General features: G+C 57.9%; 1 long non-coding RNA gene across 3 annotated transcripts in view; it reads left to right on the forward strand.

The window, feature by feature from the left end:
- LOC137374030 (uncharacterized) overlaps positions 1-20,652 on the forward strand; it is a 104,841-nt gene that overhangs the window by 48,357 nt on the left and 35,832 nt on the right. For 2 of the 3 annotated variants that reach the window (XR_010975753.1, XR_010975755.1), the window contains 2 exons: positions 1,062-1,144; positions 3,296-3,830. This is a non-coding gene — a long non-coding RNA (uncharacterized lncRNA). Of the gene's footprint in view, positions 1-1,061; positions 1,145-3,295; positions 3,831-20,652 lie in introns of those variants that run through there. The other variant, XR_010975754.1, reaches the window with a different exon arrangement.

Consider the following 20,652-nt stretch of genomic DNA (forward strand, 5'->3'; position numbering starts at 1 on the left):
ATTCATGTTAATATGTTACCTCCTACACCATGAGCTCCTACTTTGCGCAATAACCATTTATGTGGCACGTTGTCAAATGCCTTCTGGAAATCCAAGTACAGTACGTTAACGGGCTCCCCTTTATCCAATGGCACATGTTACTCCTTCAATGAACTCCAGTAAACATGATCTCCCTTTCGCAAAATCATGCTGACTATTCCTAATTACCTTGAGTTTTTCTAAGTGCCCAGCCAATGCCTCCTTAATCGATTCTAATACTTTCCCCACAACAGTTGTCAAGCCAACTGACCTATAGTTACCTGTTTTCTGCCTCTTTTTTTCCCCCCCACCCCTTCTTGAATAAAGGGGTTATATTTGCTATTTTCCAGTCTGATGGAACCTTTCCAGAATCCCGTGAATTTTGAGAGATTAACACCAACACATCTACCTCATTAGCCACCTCTTTTAAGACCCTCGGACGAAGTCCATCAGGACCCGGGGACTTGTCAGCCCGCAGCTCCATCAGTTTGCTCAGCACCGCTTCCACCTCCTGATTTACAGCTATTACTGGAATGTTTTTTGTATCCTCTATAGTGAAGATAGAAGCAAAATATTTGTTTATTTCATCAGCCATTTCCTTATTATCTACTATTAACTCCCCATAACACTCACTTTACTTACTCTTTTCCTTTTTAAATACCTGGCTTCCTCTCAACTCTAATTTCCATCTCCTGATTGACCTTTTAGTCATTCTCTGCTGTTCTTTATATTCTGACCAATCATCTGACCTGCCACTCAACTTTGCACGATTATATGCCTTTTCATTAAGTTTGATGCTTTCCTTAACTTTTTTAGTTAACTACAGCTGGTGGGTCCTCCTCTGAGAATTTTTTTAAATATTAGGAATATTCTTATCCTGAGTATTCTGAAATATCGCCTTGGATGTCTGTCACTGCTGCTCTATTGATCTATCTCCAAGCCTAGTAACTCATTCACTTCAGCTAGCTCAGCTTTCATGCTCACATATTTGCCCTTATTTAAGTTTAAAATACTAGTCTTGGACTCTCCCTTCTCTCTTTCAGACTGGAGAGAAGTTTCTGCCCTGGTTACACTCCATCAGTGGGATGTCAGTGTGCAGGAGATGGAGTGACAGCTGACACTGGGGGTGAGTTCAGTCCTGGCAAACGTCAGAAAAATAATTGAATCAAACCAATTAACTGCAAATATATTCACATTAAATATAATTATAATTCACCTTAAGAAGGAAATTAGGAGGGCGAAAAGGGGCCATGAGATTTCTTTGGCAGATAAGATAAAGGAGAATCGTAAAAGATTCTATAAGTATATGAAGAGTAAAAGGGTAGCTCGGGAGAGAGTAGGTCCCCTTAAGGATCAGCGTGGCAACCTATGTATGGAGCCACGGGAAATGGGCGAGGTCTTAAATGAATATTTCTCGTCCGTATTTACTGTGGAGAATGTCATGGAAGCTAGTGAGTTCAAGGGAGGGAACAGTGATATCAACATTACAAAGGAGGAGGTGTTGGAGGTTTTGAAGTGCATTAAGGTGGATAAATCCCCAGGGCCTGACTAGGTGTATCCTAGGATCCTCTGGGAAGCAAGGGAGGAGATTGCTGGGGCCCTGGCAGAGATTTTTGTATCATCGTTAGCTACGGGTGAGGTACCGGAAGACTGGAGGATAGCTAATGTTGTGCCTTTATTTAAGAAGGGCAGCAGGGACAAGCCAGGGAACTACAGGCCGGTGAGCCTTACATCAGTGGTGGGAAAGTTATTGGAAGGGATTCTGAGAGACCGGATTTATATGCATGTGGAAAGGCAAGGTCTGATTAGGGATAGTCAGCATGGCTTTGTGCATGGGAAATCATGTCTCACGAATTTGACTGAGTTTTTCGAGGAGGTGACCAAGAGGATTGACGAGGGCAGGGCAATGGACGTTGTCTACGTGGACTTTAGCAAGGCCTTTGACAAGGTCCCGCATGGTAGGCTGTTCCGGAAGGTTCGAACACATGGGATACAGGGTGAGCTAGCAAACAGGATACAAAATTGGCTTGGTGATGGGAGGCAGAGGGTGGTAATGGAGGGTTGTTTTTCAGATTGGAGGCCGGTGACCAGTGGTGTGCCGCAGGGATCGGTGCTGGGCCCTCTGTTTGTCATATATATTAATGACTTGGATGTGAATGTAGGGGGCATGATTAGTAAGTTTTCAGATGACACCAAAATTGGTGGTATAGTGGACAGTGAAGAAGGTTGTTTAAGGTTACAACAGGATATAGATCAACTGGGAAAATGGGCAAGGGATTGGCAAATGGAATTTAACGCAGACAAGTGCAAAGTGATGCATTTTGAGAAGTTAAACCAGGGCTGGACAGAGACAGTGAATGGCAGGGCCCTGGGGAGTGTTGTTGAGCAGAGAGACCTTGGGGTGCAAGTACATAGTTCCCTGAAAGTGGCAACACAGGTAGACAGGGTGGTGAAGAAGGCGTATGGCATGCTTGCCTTCATTGGCCGAGGCCCTGAGTACAAGAGTTGGGACGTCATGTTACAGTTGTACATAACGTTGGTTAGGCTGCATTTGGAGTACTGTGTGCAGTTCTGGTCGCCGCACTACAGGAAAGATGTTATTAAGCTGGAGAGGGTGCAGAAAAGATTCACAAGGATGTTGCCTGGTTTGGAGGGCTTGAGTTATAAAGAGAGATTGGATAGGCTGGGTCTGTTTTCCCTGGAGCGAAGGAGGCTGAGAGGGGACATGATAGAGGTATATAAAATTACGAGAGGCATAGATAGGGTAGATAGCCAGAGTCTGTTTCTCATAGTAGGGGTGACAACTAGAGGGCATAGATTTAAGGTGAGAGGGAGGAGGTTTAAAGGGGATCAAAGGGGTAAATTTTTCACACAAAGAATAGTGGGTATCTGGAATGAGCTGCCAGAGGAGGTGGTGGAGGCAGGAACAGTAGCAACATTTAAGAGGCATCTGGACAGGTACTTGAATGAGCAAGACATAGAGGGATATGGAATTAATGCAGGCAGGTGGGATTAGTATAGATGGGCATTATGGTCGGCATGGACACGGTGGGCCGAAGGGCATGTTTCTATGCTGTATGACTCTGACTCCATAGTGACAGTGACAGAAACAGTCCCACTGTATTCCAGTTACAGATTCTGGGATTAATCACCAGGTTCAACTCCCACTCCAGGATTTAAACATAAAAATCCAGGCTGACGCTCCAGTTCAATACTGAGGGAATGCAGTCTCCAGTTCGGGATGCTGGTATGAATATGAATCATTTTCTATTGATAGTTTCTTGCAGTGAGCAATATCTCAGGAAGGTGGAGAGAGAGAGAGAGAGAGAGAGAGAAGATGATTTGATCACACTAACGGGTCTGGAGAAATGTCACTGGGTTTACTGAGCAGATCTGCTGGGATCAAGATCCTCTGCGTCAGAGACGGGATAAAACAGGAAGCTTCAACAATGATTGGAAAGGTGAGGAACTTTCCTGAGAATCCCATCAGTCCAGGATATTGCTGAGGTCAGAGTGTAACCAGAGTCTGGGAGCATTTCAACATCTGCCAGCAGGCTTGGCCTAAGATGTGGCAAGTTTAATGGAGCTGAACATGTTTATAAACACTGCTCATGACTCAAGTCGGAATGGAGGACAAATGTAGAGGTATTTTTATTCTGTAATGACAACACGCTGTATCTGTGTTGGTTATGATACATTGGGCAATGTTGGGGGAGATGTATGCTGCATTGAGCACACGCTGTATCGACTAGTAGTGCCTGATGAATCATATTAGTGGAATCTTTGCTCTCTCTCTAACATATGCTGTATCTGCTCTGGGAGTCTTTAATGAGACAGTATAGAGGACGCCTTAATCTGTATCTAACCCCATTTTTAAAAATTTTATGTCAAGGGGCCTTTATTCTCCATGCCCCATTTATATACATTTTAAAATAACTTTATTAAAAACAGATAAAACAACAACTCAAATTAAAATGCCATTCGTGGCATCAGTTATGCACTCCAGTCCCTGCCGTGTCCACTGGTCGTGGAAGGCCTCAAGCGTACCGGCGGACGCCGCATGCTCCTTCTCCGGGGACACCTGGGCACAAACGTAACCGCGGAAGAGGGGCTGGCAATCGGGGAGGACGGCCCGCAGCCTGGACCTGTGAATTGCCACCTTGGCCAGGAGCAGACCGACGAGGAGATCCTCCTCCCGGTCAACGCCCCTCCGCACCGGGTGCCCAAAGATCAGGAGCATGGGACTGAAGTGCAGCCAGAACTTGAGGAGCAGCCCCTTCAAATACTCAAATAGGGGCTGCAACCTCGCACACTCCGTATAAACGTGGAACACGGACTCGTCCAGGCCGCAGAAAGTACAGGTGGCCTGGGAGTCTGTGAACCTACTTAAAAGTCTGTTGCACGAGACTGCACTGTGCAACACCCTCCACCCCAGGTCCCCGATGTAAAGGGGGAAGACTCCCGCATAGAGAGACCTCCATCGGGGTTTCCCTTCGCTGCCAGATGGCAACGCGGACCGCCAGGGCGTGTCTGGCCGGCTGATGAGGGCGAGGAAGTGGAGTGTGCAGGAGCAGCCCGTACAGGAAACCCCTCCACGCCGATTGCAATGGCACGGAGGGCATTTCCGAGAGGCAGCTCGGGTTGTGCGGGACTGGCTACCGGGGAGGGTTTCAGGGCCTGGGTCCGATGAGCAGTTCTGGCCAAGCGGGGGTCAGCTCGGCCGGGAGCGCTCTGCGCTCCCGAGCCCCCTCGCCACCCGGAGTGAGGGGCGTCCCGGGGGCTTCGGCTACTCGTCCGTCCCCAGAGTCGGCCGCCTGGACAGCCGAGGCGCTCTTCGCCGCCGGCGGAGCGCCCTGACTGGAGGCGACCATGTTCCAGACTCTGAATAGATCCCGGTAAAAGACAGGCAACTCCCTCAGAGGCGCGGCTAACTGACTCCACCGGGAGCTGCGTGTCGTCTTGAAGGCATTGACACTGGCGGAAAAAATACGTCGCCTGCGCACACCATCTGGGAGGACGCTTGACGTACAGGTATCTCTGCAGGGTCCGAAGGCGGAGAGTCGCAGCCTGGGTGCGGACGCCCACCAGCGACTGGCCGCCCTCAATCGGGAGACTCAAGACCTCTGCAGAGACCCAGTGTTTCCTCCTGCCCCAGAAGAAATCGACGAGTTTCTTCTGGATCTTGGTGGCAAATGAAGGGGGCGGGGCCAAAGTGACCAACCGGTACCACAACATGGAGGCCACCAGTTGGTTTATGACCAACGCTCGGCCCCTGTAGGAAAGCACTCGGTGCAGTCCTGTCCAGCGCCCCAGCCGAGCGGTGACATTCGCCTCCAACTCCTGCCAGTTTGCCGGCCAGGCTTCCTCAGCGGGGCTAAAGTGTACTCCCAGATAGAGGAGGTGCGTGGTGCTCCACGCAAAAGATGTCCACTCCTCCGGCAGGGAGTCCACCCGCCACTGACCCATCAGGAGTCCGGAACATTTCTCCCAATTGATCGTCGCGGAGGACGCGGCAGAAAAGGTCTGCTGGCAGTCGCGCATCCTCCGCAAGTCAACGGGATCTGTGACCGCGAGGAGCACGCCGGCGTAAGCCGAGAGGACGACCCGCATGGCCGGCTCGCGCAGAGCCAATCCCGTCAACCTCCTGCAAAGCAGGCACAGGAAGGGCTCCACGCAGATGGTACACAATTGGCCGGACATGGGGCATCCCTGACGCACTCCTCTCCCAAAGCGAAGGGGCGCTGCCAAGGACCCGTTAACTTTGACTAGACGCTCTGCGGCGGCGTATAAAAGTCGGACCCGGGCCACAAAATGCGGCCCGAGTCCAAAAGCACGCAGAGTCCCGAAAAGGTAATCGTGATCCACCCTGTCGAACGCCATGTAGGACTGGTCGGGGTGGATCATGTGGGTCAGCACGGAGCCCAGGCGGGGAGACAGAGCCCGGGCAAAGATCTTATAATCCGTGCTGCGGAAGGAGACCGGACACCTGTTTTTAAGCAGGCGGAGATTGCCCCTCTTCGGCAGCAGGACGATGACCGCCCTGCGCCACGAGAGGGGCATCGCCCCGGTCGCCAGGCTTTCCCCCAGGACCCGCGCGTAATCGTCCCCCAGGACGTCCCAGAACACCCTGAGGAACTCCACGGTCGACCCATCCAGCCCTGGGGACTTGCCCCTTGAGAGCTGGTGGAGGGCGCCAGTCAGCTCCGCCAACGTGAGCGGAGCCTCCAATCCTTCGGCGCCATCCGGGCTGACCTGCGGCAGGTCCTCCTGCAAAAGTTTGCGCGCATCCTCACTGGATGGATCCGGAGAGAACAACGCACTGTAATAAGTACGGACCAGGAGGCCCATTCCCTCCGGATCCGTGATGGAGGATCCGTCGTCGGCCAGCTGCTCGACGAGCTGCTTACGGACCCCCCCCCCCCCCCCCGCCATTTTTCCAGCGAGTAGAAGAAGGGTGAGGCGCGGTGCAAATTTTCCAGGATCTGGATCCGCGACCTCACGTACGCGCCTCGGGACCCTATGAGCTGCAGGTCCCTCAGCGCGCCCTTCTTCTCTTTGTACGCCTGCCACAGGGCCGGGTCCACGACGGCATAACCGAGGCGGGACTCCAAGTTGAGCACCTCCCTCTCAAGGCGCCCGATCTCGGCTTCCCGCCTCTTGGTCGACCTCTTCGAGTACTCCTCACAGAAGACGCGAATGTGAGTCTTGCCCACATCCCACCATAGCCTCAAGGAGGGGAAGCCCCCCTGCTTCCTTCTCCAGGCGGCCCAGAATCAACAGAACGAGTCCCGAAATCGCACGTCCTCCAGCAGCCGGTTGTTAAAGTGCCAGTACGCGGACCCCGCCCGCGTGCGGAGCGGAGTGAACTCTGCCCACACCAGGCGGTGGTCCGAGCACGGCACCAGCCGCATGGAGGCCGCCGAGACGCGGGAGACGTACGCCTGCGAAAAGTAGAGGCGGTCGATTCGCGACCCCCCTCCTCCAGACCTCCACGTGAAGGCGCTGGAGTCAGGATGGAGATTCCGCCAGACGTCCACCAAGTTAAGGGAGCTGATCAGTCCCCTCAACTTCTCCACCGACGCTTGACCGCGCTGGGGACCGGAGCGATCCCCCACCTCGAGGGTGCAGTTAAAATCCCCCCCGAGGATGATGCACTCGCCGCTATCGATGGAGCTCAAGAGAGCGGACACTTCTTCAAAGAAGCGCGCTTGCAACGCGCCGGGCCTGGGTGCGTACACGTTCACAAAGTAGAGCGGCAGGCTACCCAGGCGAACGGCGAGGTGGAGCAAGCGGCCTGGCACTAGCTCCTTGACCCCCAAGATCTCCGGCTGAAAAGTCGGGGCCAACAAGATAGCCACCCCACTAGAAATAGGGGTGAGGTGACTCATGTGGACCCCACCCTGCCACTCCAGGAGCCAGGTGGCTTCGTCTCCCGGAACGGTGTGGGTTTCCTGCAGAAAGCTCACCGCGTATCTCCCTTCCCTAAGGACTGAGAGATTGTGAAATCTGCGGTGAGCCCCTCTGCTGCCGTTGATGTTGAGGCTGGCTATGGTTATCTTCATGTCAAAGGTACTTAAAACCCGTCACAAACACCTCACTGAGGAAGGAGTGGAAGTGCACCTGGCCCTCCACTCCCCCAGCAACCCATTGAGGAACACATGAAAACGGCGCCTCTCAACCAGTTTCACGTCCGCGCGCTTGCCCGCTATCTTAAGGGCGGCACGGACGGACTGTATGATCAGCGCCAGATTCGACCAACGGTCGAGGGCCAGCTGAACTTTATTGCGGCAACCCCTGCAAGCCGCGAGGAAATCCCGGAGTTCCGCCGTGGGGATGAGAGGAGATTCGGTGGGAGGCACGAGGGACTCCACCACCTCACTGGCGATGGAATCAAGATCATCCTCCGTGCCCCGCACCGAATCCCCATCCTCCTCCGGGTCGTCACCGCCAGCGGCCAACACATCCACCACACACTGTGGGGCGGACGTCCCGGCCGTGCCAGCTGGTCCAGCCTCCGTCACGATCCCACCCCCAGGTTCGATGGCGGAGGAGTCCTCTCTGGGTTCTATTGTGAAACTGGAGCCTGTAGGCACCAGCGGATCAGGACCCCCCTCCACCTCCGTCCCCAGGCCAATGAGTGGTCCAGGGGAGACAGAAGTTCCCGACTCCGGAAAACCAGCCGGAGCCGAGACTGGAGGCGGAGAGAGGAGGCCATCTCCCGCTCTGCCAGCACCCACAGGCCCAGCAGATGGGGCAGCATTCTCTGTTATAACCGGGTCGGGTGTCTCTAGATTGGTGGTGGACTCCGGCTGGGAGGGCCGACCCTCTGGGGCCTCACCCTCCCCTTCATTCAGGGCACCCGACCCAGTAGTAGTGGCAGAATGGGTGGCGTCCCCAGGCTCCCCCACCACAAGCAGGGCCCCACTTACTCCTTCAGGAGGGGCCTCATGTACCGGGGCCTTCCCCTCCCCTCCATCCTGAGGAATAGAGAGCTCCTGCCCGGACTTTGTAGCCTTGGTGGTGGCGCTAGGGGGAACCTGAGGACCTGAAACAGGAGACAGCTCTCCTCCAACAGATGGGCCCTGCGCCTCAGGGCCCTGTTATTTCAGTGGAGGGGTGCCTTCTCCTCTTTTTCGCACTAGGGTGCAGAGGCTCAGAGACCTCCATGTCATCAGAGGCCTCCGCCTCCGCACCCTCCTTTTTTTTGGTCACCCTGGGCCTGAGCCCAGCCCTGGGACAGGTGGATTCCGTGAGAACGGGCTTTGGGCTGAGCTCAGGCTCTGGTTGTTTCAATGTGTCCAGGGGACGCGCCTCTTGATGTTTCTTTTGCCTCCGCGTCTTCCTTCCACTCGGACGGGCACTCCCCTCCCCGCTGGAGGCTGTGAAAACCACAGCCTCCGAACCGTCTGTTGGATGTGTGGGGGGAGTGGGAGGACCCTGGGCCGCCGAGGTGGAGCTGGCAGCCGGGAGGTTGGGGCAGTTTTTACGAACATGCCCCACCCCCTTGCAGACGTGGCACCGCGCCCCGTCCGAGGTCCAAAAGATGCGGTAGGCCGTCCCCTGGAACTCCAAATTAAATTGGCCATCCGCGTCCTCCTCCCGCGCCAGCTGCATAAATACCTGGCGGCGGAAGGAGTAGACATGTTGGAGGCTGTGCTCCCGAAGACCAAGCCGGACTGGGGTGATCCCCGACCTCACCTCCCCCATGTGGTGCAGGTGGGGAAAGAGGAGCTCACTGGGAATAAAGGGCGGGACGTTTGATAAGATTATCCGCTGCGCAGTGGCCCCTAGAGAGTCCACCAGCAGGAAAGTCCCACCCACAGTGAGCCCTTTACTCAGGGCCAGAGACACCGCCCGCTCGGTCTTCAGGAAGAACACAGCCTTCCCGTACATTTTTGAGGCTGCCACAATGGCCGAGGGGCCGACAACCTCGGCCATTGCCTTTACGCAGGCCTCTATAGACATGTTGGGGTGGGGATAGCTCTTTACCCCATGGCTTGAAGTAATGAATTTAAAAGGTGACGGGGTCACACGGGTGGCCACAGAGGCTACAGCCGCATAGGTATGAGAAGGCCCCGCCACCGGTGATGATGGGCTTGCCATGGCTCGAGCCAAACACACCCCCAATTTACAGGTAAGCAAACAAACAAACAAACGAAGAAACCAACTAGGAGGTTTGGGGAGAGGCTGAGGGTACACAGGAAATGGGAAAGACAGGCTGCAAGCGATGACTGCTTTTTTTCCCCTTAAAGGGTGGTACTCGGAGCACTGTAACACTTCTGGTCTTCCGGTCTTCTGGTTGTGGGAGGGGTCTTCACCTGGGTCAGCCGAAAGCTGCCCAGGCTCTAGTTCGATCCTTATGTCTCTATTAGCCAGGCAGCTTCAGCTGACTCAGGCTGGGCAATTGGGGTGGGGAGGGAGCTTCCCTGCAACTTTAGTGCAACTGCACAGCTCCCTACAGAATTGTATAGCCCCCACCCCTTGTTCTTCTGGCCTCTTTCACCTCCCACAACAGTCCAAATGAAATGAAAGTTTGGTGCTCGACACCCACCTCGAAATACAGCCTTTTTCAAAGTCTTTCCTCCTCTGCAGCAAAAGTTGTTGAAAGGTTTTTGCAGTTCCCTCCTCAGCTCTCCCTCTCCAGCAGCACCTCCAGCAACTGACTGCAGCACTGTCAGCTGCACCTCGTTGAGGCACTCAGTATTCCCAATCAGAGAGGAGCCAATCCCCGTTTTTTTTTATATGTCGAGGGGGCCTTTATTCCTCAGGCCCCCTTTATATACATATATTTTTAAAATAACTTTATTAAAACCAGATAAATAAACAAAAAACTCAAATTAAAATGCCATTCTCGGCGTTGACAATGCACTCCAGTCCCTGCGGTGCCCACCGGTCGCGGAAGGCCTCAAGCGTACCGGCGGACACCGCATGCTCCTTTTCCAGGGACACCCGGGCGCGAACGTAACCGCGGAAGAGGGGCAGGCAATCGGGGAGGACTGACCCCCCCCCGACAGCCCGCAACCTGGACCTGTGAATTGCCACCTTGGCCAGGCCCAGGAGCAGACCGACGAGGAGATCCTCCTCCCGGCCCAAGCCCCTCCGCACCGGGTGCCCAAAGATCAGGAGCGTGGGACTGAAGTGCAGCCAGAATTTGAGGAGCAGCCCCTTCAGATACTCAAATAGGGGCTGCAACCTCGCACGCTCCGTATAAATGTGGAACACGGACTCGTCCAGGCCGCAGAAAGTACAGGTGGCCTGGGAGTCAGTGAACCTACTTAAAAACCTATTGCACGGGACTGCTCTGTGCAGCACCCTCCACCCCAGGTCCCCGATGTAAAGGGGGAAGACTCCCCAGTAGAGAGACCTCCATCGGGGTTTCCCCTCGCCGCCAGATGGCAACGCGGACCGCCAGGGCGTGTCCGGCTGGCTGACTAGGGCGAGGAAGTGGAGAGTGTGCAGGAGCAGCCCGTACAGGAAACCCCTCCGCGCCGATTGGAATGGCACGGAGGGCATTTCCGAGAGGCGGCTCGGGTTGTGCGGGACCGGCTCCCGAGGAGGGTTTCGGGGCCTGGGTCCGATGAGCAGTTCCGGCCGAGCGGGGGTCAGCTCGGCCGGGATCGCTCCGCACTCCCGAGCCCCCTCGCCACCCGGAGTGAGGGGCGTCCCGGGGGTTTCGGCTACTCCTCCGCCCGCCGGACCGTCCCCGGAGTCGTCCGCCCGGACAGCCGAGGCGCTCTCCTCCGCCGGCGGGGGAGCGCCCTGACTGGAGGCGACCATGTTCCAGACTCGGAAAAGATCCCGGTAAAAGACAGGCAACTCCCTCAGAGAGGCGCGGCTAACGGACTCCACCGGGAGCTGCGTGTCGTCTTGAAGGCAGTGACACTGGCGGAAAAAATACGTCGCCAGCGCACACCATCTGGGAGGACGCTCAACGTACAGGTATCTCTGTAGGGTCCGAAGGCGGAGAGTCGCAGCCTGGGTGCGGACGCACACCAGCGACTGACCGCCCTCCTCGATCGGGAGACTCAGGACCGTGGCAGAGACCCAGTGTTTCCTCTTGCCCCAGAAGAAATCGACGAGTTTCTTCTGGATCTTGGTGGCAAATACAGGGGGCGGGGCCAAAGTGACCAACCGGTACCACAGCATGGAGGCCACCAGTTGGTTTATGACCAACGCTCGGCCCCTGTAGGAAAGCACTCGGAGCAGTCCTGTCCAGCGCCCCAGCCGAGCGGTGACTTTCGCCTCCAACTCCTGCCAGTTTGCCGGCCAGGCTTCCTCAGCGGGGCTAAGGTGGACTCCCAGATAGAGGAGGTGCGTGGTGGTCCACGCAAAAGGTGTCATGTCCTCCGGCAGGGAGTCATACCCGCCACTGACCAACCAGGAGTCCGGAACATTTCTCCCAATTGATCCTCGCGGAGGACGCGGCAGAAAAGGTCTGCTGGCAGTCGCGCATCCTCCGCAAGTCAACGGGATCTGTGATTGCGAGGAGCACGTCGTCGGCGTAAGCCGAGAGGACGACCCGCAAGGCCGGCTCGTGCAGAGCCAATCCCGTCAACCTCCTGCGAAGCAGGCACAGGAAGGGCTCCACGCAGATGGTATACAATTGGCCGGACATGGGGCACCCCTGACTCACTCCTCTCCCAAAGCGAAGGGGCGCCGTCAAGGACCCGTTAACTTTGACTAGACACTCTGCAGCGGCATATAAAAGTCGGACCCGGGCCACAAAATGCGGCCCGAGTCCGAAAGCGCGCAGAGTCTCAAAGGTAATCGTGATCCACCCTGTCGAACGCCTTCTCCTGATCGAGGGAGAGAAAGGCGACCGACTGACCAGTCCTCTGGGAAAGATGGATCAGGTCCCGGACCAGGTGGATGTTGTCCTGGATGGACCGGCCCGGGACCGTGAAGGACTGGTCGGGGTGGATCATGTGGGCCAGCACGGAGCCCAGGCGGGTAGACATAGCCCGGGCAAAGATCTTATAATCCGTGCTGAGGAGGGAGACCGGACGCCAGTTTTTAAGCAGGCGGAGATCGCCCCTCTTCGGCAGCAGGACGATGACCGCCCTGCGCCACGAGAGGGGCATCTCCCCGGTCGCCAGGCTTTCCCCCAGGACCCGCGCGTAATCGTCCCCCAGGACGTCCCAGAACGCCCTGAGGAACTCCACGGTCAACCCATCCAGCCCTGGGGATTTGCCCCTTGAGAGCTGGTGGAGGGCGCCAGTCAGCCCCGCCAACGTGAACGGAGCCTCCAATCCTTCGGCGCCCTCTGGGCTGACCTGCGGCAGGTCTTCCCACAAAACTCTGCGCGCATCCTCGCTGGACGGATCCGGAGAGAACAACGCACTGTAATAAGTCCGGACCAGGAGGCCCATTCCCTCCGGATCCGTGATGGAGGATCCGTCGTCGGCCTGCAGCTCGACGAGCTGCTTACGAATCCCCCGCCATTTTTCCAGCGAGTAGAAAAAGGGAGAGGCACGGTCCAAATCTTCCAGGTTCTGGATCCGCGACCTCACGTACGCGCCTCGGGACCCTATGAGCTGCAGGTCCCTCAGCGCGACCTTCTTCTCTTTGTCCGCCTGCCACAGAGCCGGGTCCACGACGGCATGACCGAGGCGGGACTCCAAGTCGAGCACCTCCCTCTCAAGGTGCCCGATCTCTGCTTCCCGCCTCTTGGTCGACCCCTTCGCGTACTCCTGACAGAAGACGCGGATGTGAGTCTTGCCCACATCCCACCATAGCCTCGAGGGGAAGCCCCCCTGCTTCCTTCTCCAGTCGGCCCAGAATCGACAGAACGAGTCCCGAAATCGCACGTCCTCCAGCAGCCGGTTGTTAAAGTGCCAGTACGCGGACCCCGCCCGCGTGCGGAGCGGAGTGAACTCCGCCCACACCAGGCGGTGGTCCGAGCACGGCACCAGCCGCATGGAGGCCGCCGAAACGCGGGAGACGTACGCCTGCGAAATGTAGAGGCGGTCGATTCGCGACCCCCCTCCTCCAGACCTCCACGTGAAGGCGCTGGAGTCGGGATGGAGATTCCGCCAGACGTCCACCAAGTCAAGGGAGCTGATCAGTCCCCTCAACTTCTCCACCGACGCTTGGCCGCGCTGGGGACCAGAGCGATTCCCCCACCTCGAGGGTGCAGTTAAAATCCCCCCCGAGGATGATGCACTCGCCGCTATCGATGGAGCTCAAGAGAGCGGACACTTCTTCAAAGAAGCGCGCTTGCAACGCGCCGGGCCTGGGCGCGTACACGTTCACAAAGTGGAGCGGCACGCTACCCAGGCGAACGGCGAGGTGGAGCAAGCGGCCCGGCACTAGCTCCTTGACCCCCAAGATCTCCGGCTGAAAAGTCGGGGCCAACAAGATAGCCACCCCACTAGAAATAGGGGTGAGGTGACTCATGTAGACCCCACCCTGCCACTCCAGGAGCCAGGTGGCTTCGTCTCCCGGAACGGTGTGGGTTTCCTGCAGAAAGCTCACCGCGTATCTCCCTTCCCTAAGGACTGAGAGATTGTGAAATCTGCGGTGAGCCCCTCTGCTGCCGTTGATGTTGAGGCTGGCTATGGTTATCTTCATGTCAAAGGTAATTAAAACCCGTCACAAACACCTCACTGTGAGGAGGGAGTGGAAGTGCACCTGGCCCTCCACTCCCCCAGCAACCCATTGAGGAACACATTAAAACGGCGCCTCTCAACCAGTTTCACGTCCACGCGCTTGCCCGCTATCTTAAGGGCGGCACGGACGGACTGTATGATCAGCGCCAGATTCGACCAACGGTCGAGGGCCAGCTGAACTTTATTGCGGCAACCTCTGCAAGCCGCGAGGAAATCCCGGAGTTCCGCCGTGGGGATGAGAGGAGATTCGGTGGGAGGCACGAGGGACTCCACCACCTCACTGGCGATGGAATCAAGATCATCCTCCGTGCCCCGCACCGAATCCCCATCCTCCTCCGGGTCGTCACCGCCAGCGGTCGACACATCCACCACACACTGTGGGGCGGACGTCCCGGCCGCGCCAGCTGGTCCCGCCTCCGTCACGATCCCACCCCCAGGGTCGATGGCGGAGGAGTCCTCTCTGGGTTCTATTGTGAAACTGGAGCCTGTAGGCACCAGCGGTTCAGGACCCCCCTCCACCTCCATCCCCAGGCCAATGAGTGGTCCAGGGGAGACAGAAGTTCCAGACTCCGGGAAACCAGCCGGAGCCGAGACTGGAGGCGGCAAAAGGAGGCCATCTCCCGCTCTGCCAGCACCCACAGGCCCAGCAGATGGGGCAGCATTCTCAGTTATAACTGGGTCGGGTGTCTCCTGGTTGGTGGTGGACTCCGGCTGGGAGGCCCGACCCTCTGGGGCCTCGCCCTCCCCTTCATTCAGGGCACCCGACCCAGTAGCAGTGGCGGAATGGGCGGTTTCCCCAGGCTCCCCCACCACAAGCAGGGCCCCACTTACTCCTTCAGGAGGGGCCTCAAGTACCGGGGCCATCCCCTCCCCTCCATCCTGAGGAATAGAGTGCTCCTGCCCGGACTTTGCAGCCTTGGTGGTGGCGGTAGGGGGAACCTGAGGACCAGAAACAGGAGGCAGCTCCCCTCCAACAGATGGGCCCTGCACCTCAGGGCCCTGTGTTATTTCTGTGGAGGGGTGCCCTCTCCTCTTTTTCGCACTTGGGCGCGGAGACTCAGAGACCTCCATGTCATCAGAGGCCTCCACCTCCGCACCCTTTTTTCCCTTTTTAGTCACCCTGGGCCTGAGCCCAGCCCTGGGACAGGTGGATTCCATGGGAATGGGCTTTGGGCTGAGCTCAGGCTCGGGTTGAGTCAAAGTGTCCAGGGGACGCGCCTCACGATGTTTCTTTTTTTCCCCGCGTCTTCCTTCCGCTCGGACGGACGCTCCCCTCCCCGCCGGAGGCTGTGAAAACCACAGCCTCCGGAACTGACTGAGCGGTGTCTGTTGGATCTGCGGGGGGAGTGGGAGGAGGTGCTGTGGAACCACTCTGGGCCGCCGAGGTGGAGCTGGCGGCCGGGAGGTTGGGGCAGTTCTTACGAACATGCCCCACCCCCTTGCAGACGTGGCACCGCGCCCCATCCGAGGTCCAGAAGACGCGGTAGGCCGTCCCCTGGAACTCCACATAAAATTGGCCCTCCGTGTCCTCCTCCCGCGCCAGCTGCATAATTAACTGGCGGCGGAAGGAGTAGACATGTTGGAGGCTGTGCTCCCGAAGACCAAGCCGGACTGGGGTGATCCCCGACCTCACCTCCCCCAGATGGTGCAGGTGGGGGAGGAGGAGCTCACTGGGAATGAAGGGTGGGACGTTGGACAACATTGTCCGATGCGCAGTGGCCCCCAGAGGGTCCACTGGCAGGAATTTCCCCCCCACAGTGAGCCCTTTACTCAGGGCCAGGGACACCGCCCGCTCGGTCTTCAAAAAGAACACAGCCTTCCCATACATCTTTGAGGCCGCAACAATGGCCGAGGGGCCGACAACCACGGCCATTGCCTTAACGCAGGCCTCAATAGACATGTTGGGGTGGGGATAGCTCTTCACCCCATGGCTGCATGTCAATAATTTCAAGGGTGACGGGGCCACGTGGGCAGCCACAGAAGCTGCAGCTGCGTAGGTAGTAGAGGGCCCCGCCACCGGTGATGAAGGGCTTGCCATGGGTCTAAGAGCTAAACCCACCCCAAATTGTGGACTTGCACACTAAATAACAGCGATTCACAGAAAAATTTGAAAAGACAAACAAACAAACAGGTTAGTGGAGAGGCTGAGGTAAGAGAGGAGAGGTAAAGACAGGCTGTAAGGGATGACTTGCTTTCTGGAGGTGGTGCTCACAGTACACTTAAAACAAACAGTCTTTGAAGTTGGTCTTCCGGTCTTCTGGTTGGGGGAGTCGTCTTCACCTGGGTCAGCTGAAGCTGCCCAGGCACTATCTATCCCCTTCCGTCTGTTTAGCTGGGCAGCTTCAGCTGACCCAGGCTTGGCAATTGGGGTGGGGAGGGAGCTTCCCTGTGTGCTCGTGCAGCAGCACAGACTCCTGTTGAATTGGCAGCCCCTTTCCCTTGTTGTTCCAGCCACTTGTTCCTCCCCCAACAGTCCAAAGTAAATTACTGGTGTTCAGCACCCACCTCCAGACAAAGCCTTGTTTCCAAAAAATGTCTCTTTCTTCTCTTCAATGGAGACTGTTGTTGGAGTTTTCCTCTGCTTGTTGGTAGCTGCTCTCCCTTGCTCAGTGCAGCTCCTCTCTCCACCTCTGCAACCTCCAACTGCCACCAGCACTCTCAGCTGCACCTCGTTGAGGCTCTCAACACTCGGGCTCCCAAATCAGAGAGCAGCCAATCCCAGTTTTTTTTTATGTCGAGGGGGCCTTTATTCCTCAGGCCCCCTTTATGTACATATTTACAGTTTTAAAATAACTTTATTAAAACAGATAAATAAACAAAAAACTCAAATTAAAATGCCATTCTCGGCGTCGACGATGCACTCCAGTCCCTGCGGTGCCCACCGGTCGCGGAAGGCCTCAAGCGTACCGGCGGACACCGCATGCTCCTTTTCCAGGGACACCCGGGCGCGAACGTAACCGCGGAAGAGGGGCAGGCAATCGGGGAGGACGGACCCCCCGACGGCCCGCAGCCTGGACCTGTGAATTGCCACCTTGGCCAGGCCCAGGAGCAGACCGACGAGGAGATCCTCCTCCCGGCCCAAGCCCCTCCGCACCGGGTGCCCAAAGATCAGGAGCGTGGGACTGAAGTGCAGCCAGAATTTGAGGAGCAGCCCCTTCAGATACTCAAATAGGGGCTGCAACCTCGCACACTCCATATAAATGTGGAACACGGACTCGTCCAGGCCGCAGAAAGTACAGGTGGCCTGGGAGTCCGTGAACCGACTTAAAAACCTATTGCACGGGACTGCTCTGTGCAGCACCCTCCACCCCAGGTCCCCGATGTAAAGGGGGAAGACTCCCGCGTAGAGAGACCTCCATCGGGGTTTCCCCTCGCCACCAGATGGCAACGCGGACCGCCAGGGCGTGTCCGGCCGGCTGACGAGGGCGAGGAAGTGGAGAGTGTGCAGGAGCAGCCCGTACAGGAAACCCCTCCGCGCCGATTGGAATGGCACGGAAGGCATTTCCGAGAGGCGGCTCGGGTTGTGCGGGACCGGCTCCCGAGGAGGGTTTCGGGGCCTGGGTCCGATGAGCAGTTCCGGCCGAGCGGGGGTCAGCTCGGCCGGGATCGCTCCGCACTCCCGAGCCCCCTCGCCTCCCGCAGTGAGGGGCGTCCCGGGGGTTTCGGCTACTCCTCCGCCCGCCGGACCGTCCCCGGAGTCGGCCGCCCGGACAGCCGAGGCGCTCTCCTCCGCCGGCGGGGGAGCGCCCTGACTGGAGGCGACCATGTTCCAGACTCGGAAAAGATCCCGGTAAAAGACAGGCAACTCCCTCAGAGGCGCGGCTAACGGACTCCACCGGGAGCTGCGTGTCGTCTTGAAGGCAGTGACACTGGCGGAAAAAATACGTCGCCAGCGCACACCATCTGGGAGGACGCTCGACGTACAGGTATCTCTGCAGGGTCCGAAGGCGGAGAGTCGCAGCCTGGGTGCGGACGCACACCAGCGACTGACCGCCCTCCTCGATCGGGAGACTCGGGACCGCGGCAGAGACCCAGTGTTTCCTCTTGCCCCAGAAGAAATCGACGAGTTTCTTCTGGATCTTGGTGGCAAATACAGGGGGCGGGGCCAAAGTGACCAACCGGTACCACAGCATGGAGGCCACCAGTTGGTTTATGACCAACGCTCGGCCCCTGTAGGAAAGCACTCGGAGCAGTCCTGTCCAGCGCCCCAGCCGAGCGGTGACTTTCGCCTCCAACTCCTGCCAGTTTGCCGGCCAGGCTTCCTCAGCGGGGCTAAGGTGGACTCCCAGATAGAGGAGGTGCGTGGTGCTCCACGCAAAAGGTGTCATCTCCTCCGGCAGGGAGTCCACCCGCCACTGACCAACCAGGAGTCCGGAACATTTCTCCCAATTGATCCTCGCGGAGGACGCGGCAGAAAAGGTCTGCTGGCAGTCGCGCATCCTCCGCAAGTCAACGGGATCTGTGATTGCGAGGAGCACGTCGTCGGCGTAAGCCGAGAGGACGACCTGCATGGCCGGCTCGCGCAGAGCCAATCCCGTCAACCTCCTGCGAAGCAGGCACAGGAAGGGCTCCACGCAGATGGTATACAATTGGCCGGACATGGGGCACCCCTGACGCACTCCTCTCCCAAATCGAAGGGGCGCCGTCAAGGACCCGTTAACTTTGACTAGACACTCAGCGGCGGCGTATAAAAGTCGGACCCGGGCCACGAAATGCGGCCCGAGTCCGAAAGCGCGCAGAGTCCCGAAAAGGTAATCGTGATCCACCCTGTCGAACGCCTTCTCCTGATCGAGGGAGAGAAAGGCGACCGACTGACCAGTCCTCTGGGAAAGATGGATCAGGTCCCGGACCAGGTGGATGTTGTCCTGGATGGACCGGCCCGGGACCGTGTAGGACTGGTCGGGGTGGATCATGTGGGCCAGCACGGAGCCCAGGCGGGTAGACATAGCCCGGGCAAAGATCTTATAATCCGTGCTGAGGAGGGAGACCGGACGCCAGTTTTTAAGCAGGCGGAGATCGCCCCTCTTCGGCAGCAGGACGATGACCGCCCTGCGCCACGAGAGGGGCATCTCCCCGGTCGCCAGGCTTTCCCCCAGGACCCGCGCGTAATCGTCCCCCAGGACGTCCCAGAACGCCCTGAGGAACTCCACGGTCAACCCATCCAGCCCTGGGGATTTGCCCCTCGAGAGCTGGTGGAGGGCGCCAGTCAGCTCCGCCAACGTGAGCGGAGCCTCCAATCCTTCGGCGCCCTCCGGGCTGACCTGCGGCAGGTCCTCCCACAAAACTCTGCGCGCATCCTCACTGGACGGATCCGGAGAGAACAACGCACTGTAATACGTCCGGACCAGGAGGCCCATTCCCTCCGGATCCGTGATGGAGGATCCGTCGTCGGCTTGCAGCTCAACGAGCTGCTTACGGACCCCCCGCCATTTTTCCAGCGAGTCGAAGAAGGGTGAGGCGCGGTCCAAATCTTGCAGGATCTGGATCCGCGACCTCACGTACGCGCCTCGGGACCCTATGAGCTGCAGGTTCCTCAGCGCGCCCTTCTTCTCTTTGTACGCCTGCCACAGGGCCGGGTCCGCGACGGCATGACCGAGGCGGGATTCCAAGTCGAGCACCTCCCTCTCAAGGCGCCCGATCTCGGCTTCCCGCCTTTTGGTCGACCCCTTCGCGTACTCCTGACAGAAGACGCGGATGTGAGTCTTGCCCACATCCCACCATAGCCTCAAGGAGGGGAAGCCCCCCTGCTTCCTTCTCCAGTCGGCCCAGAATCGACAGAACGAGTCCCGAAATCGCACGTCCTCCAGCAGCCGGTTGTTAAAGTGCCAGTACGCGGACCCCGCCCGCGTGCGGAGCGGAGTGAACTCCGCCCACACCAGGCGGTGGTCCGAGCACGGCACCAGCCGCATGGAGGCCGCCGAAACGCGGGAGACGTACGCCTGCGAAATGTAGAGGCGGTCGATTCGCGACCCCCCTCCTCCAGACCTCCACGTGAAGGCGCTGGAGTCGGGATGGAGATTCCGCCAGACGTCCACCAAGTTAAGGGAGCTGATCAGTCCCCTCAACTTCTCCACCGACGCTTGGCCGCGCTGGGGACCGGAGCGATCCCCCACCTCGAGGGTGCAGTTAAAATCCCCCCCGAGGATGATGCACTCGCCGCTATCGATGGAGCTCAAGAGAGCGGACACTTCTTCAAAGAAGCGCGCTTGCAAAGCGCCGGGCCTGGGCGCGTACACGTTCACAAAGTGGAGCGGCACGCTACCCAGGCGAATGGCGAGGTGGAGCAAGCGGCCCGGCACTAGCTCCTTGACCCCCAAGATCTCCGGCTGAAAAGTCGGGGCCAACAAGATAGCCACCCCACTAGAAATAGGGGTGAGGTGACTCATGTAGACCCCACCCTGCCACTCCAGGAGCCAGGTGGCTTCGTCTCCTGGAACGGTGTGGGTTTCCTGCAGAAAGCTCACCGCGTATCTCCCTTCCCTAAGGACTGAGAGATTGTGAAATCTGCGGTGAGCCCCTCTGCTGC

Source organism: Heterodontus francisci, chromosome 9, assembly GCF_036365525.1.
Source record: "Heterodontus francisci isolate sHetFra1 chromosome 9, sHetFra1.hap1, whole genome shotgun sequence".
Classification (NCBI taxonomy): domain Eukaryota; kingdom Metazoa; phylum Chordata; class Chondrichthyes; order Heterodontiformes; family Heterodontidae; genus Heterodontus; species Heterodontus francisci.